The sequence below is a fragment of the Adiantum capillus-veneris genome, chromosome 10 (genome assembly GCF_014529385.1).
Source record: "Adiantum capillus-veneris isolate H3 chromosome 10, ASM1452938v2, whole genome shotgun sequence".
Taxonomy (NCBI): domain Eukaryota; kingdom Viridiplantae; phylum Streptophyta; class Polypodiopsida; order Polypodiales; family Pteridaceae; genus Adiantum; species Adiantum capillus-veneris.
In genome coordinates, this window is record NC_140940.1 from 61,808,477 (window position 1) to 61,819,793 (window position 11,317).

At 37.9% G+C, this 11,317-nt stretch overlaps 1 pseudogene; it reads left to right on the forward strand.

Moving 5' to 3' along the window:
- Positions 1 to 8,914: 8,914 nt before the first annotated feature.
- LOC147448939 (TPD1 protein homolog 1B-like) lies at positions 8,915 to 10,862 on the forward strand (annotated as a pseudogene).
- Positions 10,863 to 11,317: the final 455 nt, after the last annotated feature.

The following is an 11,317-nucleotide window of genomic DNA, read 5'->3' on the forward strand; positions in this document are numbered from 1 at the left end:
AAATAAACTCACGAGTTGCAAGTGATGCCGCAACATATTCTGACTCAGTCGTAGAAACTGCAACACAACGTTGTTTCTTGCTGGTCCAAGAAACAAGACAACCATTTATAAAGAAGAAATTTCCAATAGTAGATCGCATAGATAAATGTGAGCTTGCCCAGTCTGCATCTGTGTAACCCAAAAGAGAAAGAGATTGCATAGAATCCGATGTGAGTTGTCGTCGATAGACTAAACCAAAATCTGTAGTGCCTTTCAAGTATTTCAATACATTCTTTGCAGCAGACCAATGCTTAAGAGAAGGAAATGCAAGATGTTGTCCAAGATAATTAGCGGCAAACAGAATATCAGGACGAGTGTTCATGCCAACAAACTGAAGACATCCAATCAAGTTAGCATAAGGTTGATTTGTGACAAGTTGACCGCCATTGTCAGAAGTTTTCTTTGTAGACCTCGCAAGACAAGGTGTGTTGGGTGAATGTGCAAATTCCATACCAAATTTTTGAATATTATCTGCAATAAACTTTGACTGTCAAAGGAATAAAATACCTTTTGTACGGTTCCGTTGGATTTGAATGCCAAGACAAGAGTGAATATCTCCAAGATCCACCATATCGAATGCAGAAGACAATAACTTTTTCACTTGCTGAAGAAATCCCAAATCATTGGAAACAAGGATGGTATCATCCACATAAAGAGCAAGAATCGCAAAATTGCTACCTTGGTGTTTTATATATAAGTTGGGGTCTGAGGAGCAAGAGATGAATCCTTTAGACGTGAGAAAAAGATCAAATTTTGTATACCAGGCTCGCGAAGCTTGTTTGAGATCATATAGTGCCTTATGGAGTTGAGCAACAAGGTCTTCTTTACCTGGAATAACAAACCCTTCCGGTTGTTCCATATAAATTTTCTCTTCCAAGTCCCTATTAAGAAAAGCAGTTCGCACATCCATTTGATGAGCTTCTAAATCAAATTGAACAATAAATGCCAATAAAACTCGAACACTTGTAATGCGAACAACTGGTGAAAAAGTCTCTTGATAATCAACACCAGCTATTTGGGAGTAACCTTTTGCAACTAAACGTGCCTTGAACTTGTCAAAAGATCCATATGCTTTTACTTTTGTCTTATACACCCACTTACATTTAATAGCTGTACGACCAGGAGGTAATTCAGTTAGTATCCATGTACCTTTAGAGATAAGAGAATCGTACTTTGCTTCCATGGCCTCTTGCCATTGATCCTTTTGTGGTGAAGAGATAGCTTCATCATAAGTAACGGGATCTTCAGAAGTAGAAAAAGCATTATCAACAATATCGTCATCATAAACATGACATGAGCCATGTTCAAAATCAATAGGCAGATCAACAAAAATATCAATATCATCATTGGCAACATTTGGAATGGATGGTTGTGAAGAGGAAAGATGCTCTATAGGAAGAGTTTCATCTTCTGAAAGAAATGAAAAAGCTTGAAGCAATGATTTAATATCATCAGAATCATCCATGGACCATGAGCCTCCCATAAGCTGTTCGTTAAAAGTAGCATCACGATTCACAATTACTTTCTTCGAGGAAGGGTCATAGAATTTGTAGCCTTTGGAAGTCTCAGAATATCCAATAAAAATAACTTTAAGACCAGGAGCATCAAGCTTTGTTCGTGTTTCTTTGGGAACATGAATATAAGCAATACATCCAAAGGTTCAAAAATGAGACACAGAAGGAATGTCACTTGTCCATGCTGTGATGGGTATCTTAACAAAGGGTGCAGTAGTAGGAAGATGATTCTAAATAAATGCTGCTGTCCAAGTAGCTTCAGTCCAAAAAACACGAGATAAGCCAGAATGAGTCAACATACATCTTACAGCATTGAGAATAGTGCGATTCTTTCGTTCAGCAACACCTTTTTGTTGAGGCAAATATGGAATAGTGTGTTCATGATGAATTCCACTGTCAGCACAGTAACTCACAAACTCTCGAGAAACATATTCGCCTCCATTGTCACTACGAAGCTTCTTAAGGCGACGACCAGTTTGAAGTTCCGCAGCCTTGTGGAATTGTTTGAAAACAAATAAGGCTTTAGATTTTTGTCTAAGTAGAAATACAGTCGTATACCTTGAGAAATCATCAATGAAAGTAATGAAGTAGCGATATTGTGATCTCGAAGAAGGTAGAGGTCCACATATATCAGTATGAACAAGATCTAATATGTCATGAGAATGAGTTGTATTTGAAAGAGGAAAGGGTTTACGATTGTGTTTCCCAAGAGCACAAAATTCACAAATTCCCATATGGAGATGGGCTTTAAGATCCATGCCATGAACAAGATCACGACGTTGAAGATCAAGGAGTTTTGAGAAATCAGCATGAACAAAACGGTGATGCCATACTTTGCAATCATGATCACCTGGAGCAGTGACAATATTTGCTACAGCATCGTTGAGAGAGAGTTCAAACAAATTACCATTTCGAGGAGCAGTGGCTATAGTCTGTCCATCTTTCTCAATTCGGCATTTGGTATGATCAAATCCAACAAACAGACCAAGATCAACAAGTCTAGAAACTGAAAGAAGATTACGTTGAAGATCTGGTACATGTAATACTCCTTGCAAAATTCGAGTGGAAGAAGATAAGGTACCAAGATATAAGTCTCCAATACCCTTTACTTGACAAGTAGTATCATCAGCAAGATAAACAACACGTTGAACTGGCAGTGGATGATAGTTATGGAGCCACTTAGACTGATATGTCATATTTCCTGTAGCACCAGAATCGGCAATAAAAAGTGATCCATCACGTACATGAAGTATTCTGTCTGGAGCAACTGAACATAGGACGCAGCTTGTTTCTGGTACAATGTTGTTTCGATGTTTAGTAGCATATGCTCTATTCCGATCTGTGTCGAATCGACGCTTATAGCACATATGAGTGGGATGATCAGATCGTCAACAATATTCACAAGAAGAAGAAGAAGAGTCTCTAGATAAACGTGGTTGTTTTGTGGTAATGTTGTGTTCTTCATCATATTGACGTGCCCAACAATCATCTTCAGTATGGCCATTTCTGTTGCAGTAAGAACATTTCTTATTAGAAAATTTGAGACGAGAGAAAATATTACCGCGACGGCCACCTCTGCGGTTTCCTCTTTAAAATGGATGCCTTCGAGCATAAAAAGAACGTTCCATCTGTTGTGACTCAGTCTCCTCTTGTGAAATCATAGCTGTATCGTGACCAACATTCCGACGTTCTTGACGTTGAGAGTATTCAATTAAATACATGCAAGCTTGGTCGAAATCAAGACCATCTTTATTAGAGAGAATAGTAACAATGTTATCATAAGAAGAGTCCTTCACTGTATCAAGGAGAAGTGTAATCAGTTGCTTTTGTGGAACACGATCACCGGCAGCAGCAAGTTGATTAATAATAGATTTGAAAGATTCAATATGTCCCGACATGGCAGTACCAACTTCATATTGTAACTTGTTAAGCAACCCTCTCAAATAAAGTATTTCTGTAACAGATTTCTTCTGAAAGTTTGCAATAAGGTACTTCCATACGTCGTGGAAAGTAGGCAGTTCATACATATCAAGCAAAAGGGAATCTGTACGAGCAGAAAGAACATACCGACGAGCTGCTTTATCACATCGTTGCCAATCCGTATAGGCAACATTTCAATCTTCAAATATAGGTCCTTCAGTGATAAGCACATTATCATTATCCGTATCAACAGGCTGAGGCCGACAAACACGATTTCCAAGAACAACATCGGAGAGTTCATTGCCTTCAAGAATTAACAACATCTTTGCTTTCCAGCCTGGAAATCCTTGACCTTGGAAAGGAGGAACAGAACGCTGGCCAGAAGTAAATCCGTTGACAAGAATATTCATAGCCGCTGTCAACGATAAATGTAAGAAGGATGCTTAAGGAACGTCCAAAGATGTGAGAGACGTCACCCAAAAAAGGCAAGGTAAAGGAGATGTTAATAATAAACGAGTCCTCAAAATAGAGTGGCATGAGACGCAAGATTGATGGCCACAATATGAATAGCAAAAAGCTAAATCTTCTCGAAAAAGTTAACGCCAAAATAAGAAAAACGATCGCGGACTCTTCACAAAGAAGTAGGACGAAGAAAACTGCGTCAAGCTCAATTGTAGTAAAAACAGCATAACTTACTGCTGTGAACTCCGATTGACGCAAACCTAGAATTCAAATCGAAGAGCTCGAGGAGACGAACAAGTTATGGATGAAAAGTGTCATTGCGCTACACTCCATTGCGCTTTTCTCGTTTCTCCAAATTTTGAGTAGAACAACAAGAAAAATTGAGATGAAGTTCAGGGTTTCATCAACAAGAAAACGTAATCAACGATTAGATTGATTAGAAATAAACGCCACATAAAACACTAATCATATTCTTCTTAACATAAAACAACCACAATTAACAAGAATCAACGCTCAAAAATAAAATTTGTAGCAATTTTGAATCTTACATGCGAATCGCATACACATACTGTTGTGTCACCATGAATTGAATCGGCGCGTGATCGTTACCGCTCTGATACCATGTTGAGATGTAGTGAGAAAGAGAGAGAGACGAGACAAGAGACACACCATATACGCTCCCAAAGACTGATTCATATTGAGGACAAGATACAAATATATAGGTGAGACCAAGTTCAGTAGAGTGAGCCATATATAGCTCCAACATATAATTGATTGATTTATATCATTATTTACATATAGATGTTAAAAAGTTATAATTTGATAATTTATCGAAGAGATACATTTTTCAGCCAAGTTATAAAAAACTTATAGTCTTTACTTATGATCGTTTGTTATTGAAATTTATAATTTCATGTGATGATTAGGAGTCCTTCTGACTAATCAATCATTGTTGAGATGGTTATTACTCCATGGAGTTGTTCCATGATGTGTTTTCATGATGATAGAAGTGGTTCGTATTATTCGTTCATTTCTATTTTCTATTTTAAAATGATTATTACTCCATGGAGTTATTCAATGATACCATGATGCATTCCATGATGATTACAAGGCGTTCGTATTGACTGTTTGTTATTGAGATTATTATTATTCCATGGAGTTATTCCATGATGCCATGATGCGCTTTCATGATGATTAGAAATTGTTTGTATTGATCATTTAATATTGAGATGGTTATTATTTCATGGAGTCATGATGCGTTTCCATGATGATTACAAGTCATTCGTACTGATCGTTCTATTATTGATATGGTTATTATTCCATGGAGTTGATCCATGATGCCATGATGCGTTTTCATGATGATGACAAGATGTTATTATTGATCATTCATTTTATTAAGATGGTTAGTATTTCATGGAGTTATTCCATGATGCCATGATACATTTTCACGATGATACAAGTTATTTGTATTGATTGTTTTTTATTATGCCATGGAGTTTTTCCATGATTCGTTCGTACTAATCGTTCATCTTGTTGATATGGTTATTCTTCCATAGAGTTGTTTCATAATGCCATGATACGTTTTCTTGATGATTATTTCTTTTTTGTATTCATTCTTTACAATTGAGATGGTTATTCTTCTAGGGAGTTGTTTTGTGATGCCATGGTACGTTTTCATAGTGATTAAAACTTGTTCATACTAGTCGTTTATTACTGATATGATTATTGGTTTATAGAGTTGTTCCATGATGCCATGATACATTTTCTTGATGATTAATTATTGTTCATATTTATTCTTTTTCATTGAGATGATTATTCTTCCATAGAGTTTTTGTCGTGTTTTCATGATGATTAGAAAGTGTTCATATTGATCATTCGTCACTAAGATGATTATTCTTTTATAGAGTTGTTTCATGATTTTATGATATGTTAGAAGTCATTTATACTAATCCTTTATCATTGAGAGGATTATTATTCAATGGAGTTGTTTCATGAGGTCATGATGCATTTTCATGGTGATTACAAATCATTCCTACAGATCATTTTTCATTCAGATGGTTATTCTTTCATGGAGCTATTCCATAATGTTGTGATGTATTTTCATGGTAATATTAGTATCCATTCATATTGATTATTTATTACTAAGATGGTTATTCATTTATAGAGTTGTTCCATGATGCCATGACGTATTTTCATAATCATTTTTTAAGGAGATAGTTATTTTTTCATGGAGTTGTTCTATGAGACGTGCTATATTTTTATAATGATTAGAAGTCACTTCTATTGATTTTGTTAGTAAGAATTTCTTTCAGTCGTGGATTTGTTCCATGATACCAGGATACATTTTCATGATGATACGGATGGTTTCTTATTGAAATGGTTTTATGTTCCATAGCATTGTTTCATGGATGACTTAGTATAATTGAGATAGTTTCTTGTTAGATAGAGTCATTTTAATACGATGATATTTTTTCATGATGACTTACTATAATTGAAAGAATCATTATTGCATGAAGTCAATTCATTATACCATGTTGTTATTTTAAGCTCATTTTTAATGATTAAGATGACCGTTTTGTGATTTCATGATATTTTGTTATGTTTATTATTCTATAGATTTATTTTATGATGCCATGATGTTATTTCATAATGATTTCTTGTGATGTAGATAGTTTTTACTTCATATAATTATTTCGTGATGATTTCTTATAATTTCATCGATTTTTTATTTTTATGATGAAAACATCAATTTGAACTTACAATCCTCAACTCAGTTGACATTGAAAAAGCTTAATTTTGATGTTGAATTAATATCCATTTTCATGCTATGTTCTTTACATGCATCCTGGCATACATTTAAGTATGCCACTAGTGTGCAAAAATCTATGGCCCTTGACAAAAGTTTTGGTTGACTTAAAAGTTCCAATAGCAAAGTGCATCGTAAATAATATAGTGTATTTTAGGAAATTTTCATTAATCTTTGTTTGTAACCTTCAAAGAGGGTCCCAGACTCATCGTCCCCTCACCTGGTCACAAACTAATGATTCATTCTAACAACTTCATATCATGAGATTTGTTTCCCCTTTTGCTTATAGCTCCATGGCTCGAGAGCTAAAGGAGCCTTTCACCATTAAGTAGCAATATACGTAGGAGGCTGCCATGGCACGAGAGTTGCACAGATGACCCTTTTACAATGCACAAAAGTTGCTGCTATTGGAAGCGTGGTGTTCCCAGCTTAGTTTACTTTTGAACAAACTTGAATACTTCACAACAAGTGGGTGTAGCAGGTCTCCTTCTCTCTCTCTCTCTCTCTCTCTCTCTCTCTCTCTCTCTATCTAGACTCTCGTTGCTCATGTCTGAGCATAATGTGAAGTTCAACTCCGTGTTTAAGTCTAAAAGTTTGTTGGTCATTAGTACCTACTACCAAAAGGCTATTGAGATGGAGGATAGTGTGAAGTGAGATCAGGAAATGCAATCTGAGTGCAGCTCGGTTATGGCAAATGAAAATTGCTGACTGATAGATTTATGAGAGGGGAAACAAGCCTTGCCTTGCACAAGGGTATATAAGAAAAAGTGTGTGAAAGAAGATCCTAAGCCTAAGTATAAGGCTAGATTGGTCGCTAAGGGATTCAAAATAAACAAAGATATGGACCTTGATGAGATTTTCTCTTAGGTAGTCAAGCTAGCTAAATTCCATCTTCTACTTGGACTAGTAGCCACTGCGGACATGGAACTTGTCTAGATAGACATTAAGACGGCTTCCCTTCATGGGGATCTTGACAAGGATTTCTACACGAAACAACTACAGGATTTTGAAGTCGAAGCTAAGAAGCCTACAAGGGCAGAATTGGTGTGTAAATTATGTAAGGCATTGTATGGCCTAAAACAAGGCTCAAGGAACTGGTACATGAATTTTGAAAACTAAATGCAATCCCAAGGATATAAAAGGAGCCAAGAAGATTGTTTCTTGTATACCCTTCATCTTGATACTTTATGTTTATGATATGCTTATTGTCGGGAAGCCAAAAGACAAGATTATCATTTTGAAGCAGTCCCTTGGCACATAGATCTCTATGAAACATTAAAGAGACGTGTATTACTTTCTTGGTTGTGAATCAAGAGAGATCAAAAGGGAGAGTTGTCACACAAAAAGTATATTCACAAGCTCTTGCAATGTTTAAAATGTAGGGGCGGGGGAGGTGGGGGGGGATGCCTCATTGTGTAACCCAATGCAGTCATTTAGAAAATTGAGCAAGAATGATGCTCCCAAGTTTGATGTTGAGAAATCAAAAGGGGCCAAGGTGCCATATTCTTCAGCAATTGACATACTTATGTTCGCCATGGTGGCCATGAGACTACGCATTGCGTTTGGAGTGGGAATGGTTAGAAATTTTTTGGCAAAAAGGATTGGGAAGCAGTCAAGCACATCTTGAGATATGTGGAAGGTATGATAGACACGTGCTTATGCTTTGGGAATAGTGATGCATCCATTGTGGATTACATAGATGTGGATTATGCGGGTTGTCTGGATAGTCAAATATCCACCTCTTGCTATGTTTTCCTTTTTCCTAGAGTAATCGTGTCGTCATGGAGATCATGCCACCACACAAACAAAGTATGTGGCAATTTTTGATGTTACCAAGGAAGCTGTGTGATTAGGTCACCTTGTGGGAGATCTTCACATTACTCAAACTCTAGTGTTGCATTGTGATAGTGAGAGTGTGATTACATTAGAGAAGAACCCCTTGTTCACTATAAGTCAAACACATAGAAGTCTGTTATCATGTGATACACGATATATTGAGTACGAAGCGCATGGAGCTAGTCAAGGTTCATATGGATGACAACCGTGTGGATGATCTCACAAAGAGCCTACCCTCATAGCACTCTTCACATTGCATGGACATAATGGGTGTATGGTGACACCACTTGGATGCTTTATGGTTGTACAAGTTGTACATACATAGGCCTCTTGCGCCATGTCGGTGTTCAAGGGAGAAAGATTAGGGTTTGTGCGAACTGGTTGGACATCCATCACATTGACCGTACCAACCTTCTCCCTATTTATTAGTAATACATTTCAATAACAAATAGTGAGGCATTTCAATTGTAAGTGAGAACTCAACCCAAAACTCTCTATGTTCTCCTTCCTCGCACACCACACATTCGTGCACACACTCTTCACAATTATACATCTAAGGTGGCAGATGGGATTGTCTTTCTACTCAAGGCTTTTGAGAAAGTACTTAAACCTTTTGGAATCTCACTTTTTGGTCCTAGAGTCTCTCAAAGAAAGACCATACTCTTTCTTTAACATTGACAACGAAGCAACAAGCCTTACACTTCAAGATTTTTTAGATAGTATCTAGAACTTTGAAATACTCATAATGAGCTTTTTTGAGGTTTTTTTTTAAAATATTGTAGCTTTTATCAAGTTACATGTGAGCTTCTAGTGGGTGTTCATGCCCTTGACCAATGGGCTGGGTTTTCTCTCCATTCTTGTAGTGTCATTGCTCCAATAGAAACTAGCCACACTATGTAGATCCCTTTTCACAATGGTTTAGTACATATGAGTCTCATCGAGGTTACATAGGACATGGCTAATAATTTATAGTCACATGAAGCAAATGCATTGGCACCTTTCTGAAATGACTATGTCTCACAAATGGTCACATATGCATCATTTATTGCCTTCTAATAAGTAGCTTGCAAGTTCTTTTTGTAGCTGTGCCAATTTTTGTACGGTTGTAGCATAACATGTTATTGACAGTTGGTGCACACATCTACACACTTTAGATTGAGTATATGGGACCAGAGAAATGCAGACAATGAGTGTCGGCTAGGGCCATAACAACCTTCATAAGATGTTATAGGGTTGTCACAATGTCAATAAGGTGGTGGGCCCAAGCATGCTGATCTCTCTCTCTCTCTCTCTCTCTCTCTCTCTCTCTCTCTCTCTCTCTCTCTCTCTCTCTCTCACACACACACACACACACACACACACACACACACACACACAATGTGCCGATCTTAACAAAGTGCATAAATGAAACCGAGACACTTGAATAATTGAATTCTTAAGGACAAAAATCCACTCTTATGATTGTTTCATCGTTTCTTTCTTTCTTGATGTGTGGTCTGGTGTTGGGGAAAAGTGTGTCTCAACTTATAACTATGCCGCTTTGAAGTTCAAAAATGTTGATTGAGAATAAGAGGGAAAGGAATAACTCCGGAGGCCTGCATTATGAGGAAAATAGTGTAAAAATATTAAAAATTAGCTCAAATTCTCCATGTTCCCTTTTGTGACACTCCCCAAAAGGAATCGTGTGAGGTTCCGGAAATTATAATTTCTGGCCGGGTCTACATATACGGGAGATCAGTTTGTATGGGAAAATTTGGGTGAGCTTTTGTATAAAATTAGATCATCACGGCAGTGTCTTCTGGGTTAATGTGGTGCTTGTGGCCTACTTTGTAGATTTCCGTCGCCAATAACGCGACTGTTGCAGGTAACGCTATACTGCAGCCGCATAAAGTTCATGTCGCCGTCTCTGCATCGATGGCGGTAGAAAGCTACTTGCAGTACAAGCGAAGTGAAAGGCAGAGGAGGACATCGTTCTACTGCAGGGACCCGTAGGCCCCTCCGAATTCTTGGTGCAGATCATCAACACGTGTATCGATGGCTGCTCCTTCCGTGACATTCATGTCTCGTGCGGCGCCTTTGGGTCGGACAGCTTCGTCAATCCAGCGCTGTTCAATCGGGTAGCCTTGAAAGACTGTGTTGTGAAGGCCGGTGGTGCACTGGCACCGAGCGAGGGCGTCACCTTTCGCTACGTCAGCGCTGTGGAATTCCCCCTCTCCGTCGCCTCTGCCACCATGCTTTGTCATTTGTCTCTTTACTCATCAACTTTGGAACCATCATGTCCTTGACCTGACCTTTTGGCTCATGTTAGTAAAATGTTGATCTCTTGGGAGCAAGTGCACTCATTCTTTTCACTTCGTACTCAAAATTTGGAATCATTGAGAAGTGTATACAAGCTGTTGCTTCAAGCACTTCTAGCATTTGGTCTGTTGCCTCAACTAGTGCTTGGAATTCATCCATTTTAAGTTATCCACAAGAAGTTAAATTGGACAAATTCTCACAATAATTCCCACCTTGTGACTTACCTCAACATCATGAGATTCTGTGAGGGAGGCACCAGATACCTAGCTAGGTACGATTGGGGGCAGGGGACCGCTGGCCCGGTGGTCCCCTACCCCCAATCATACCTAGCTAGGTATGTGGTCCCTCTCGAGCAGAAGCTCATTATGTTATGCATTGAATGAAAAACACTGATGAAAAAGACTCCGTTTTCCTACATGAGAAAATTTCTAAATCTTATTGT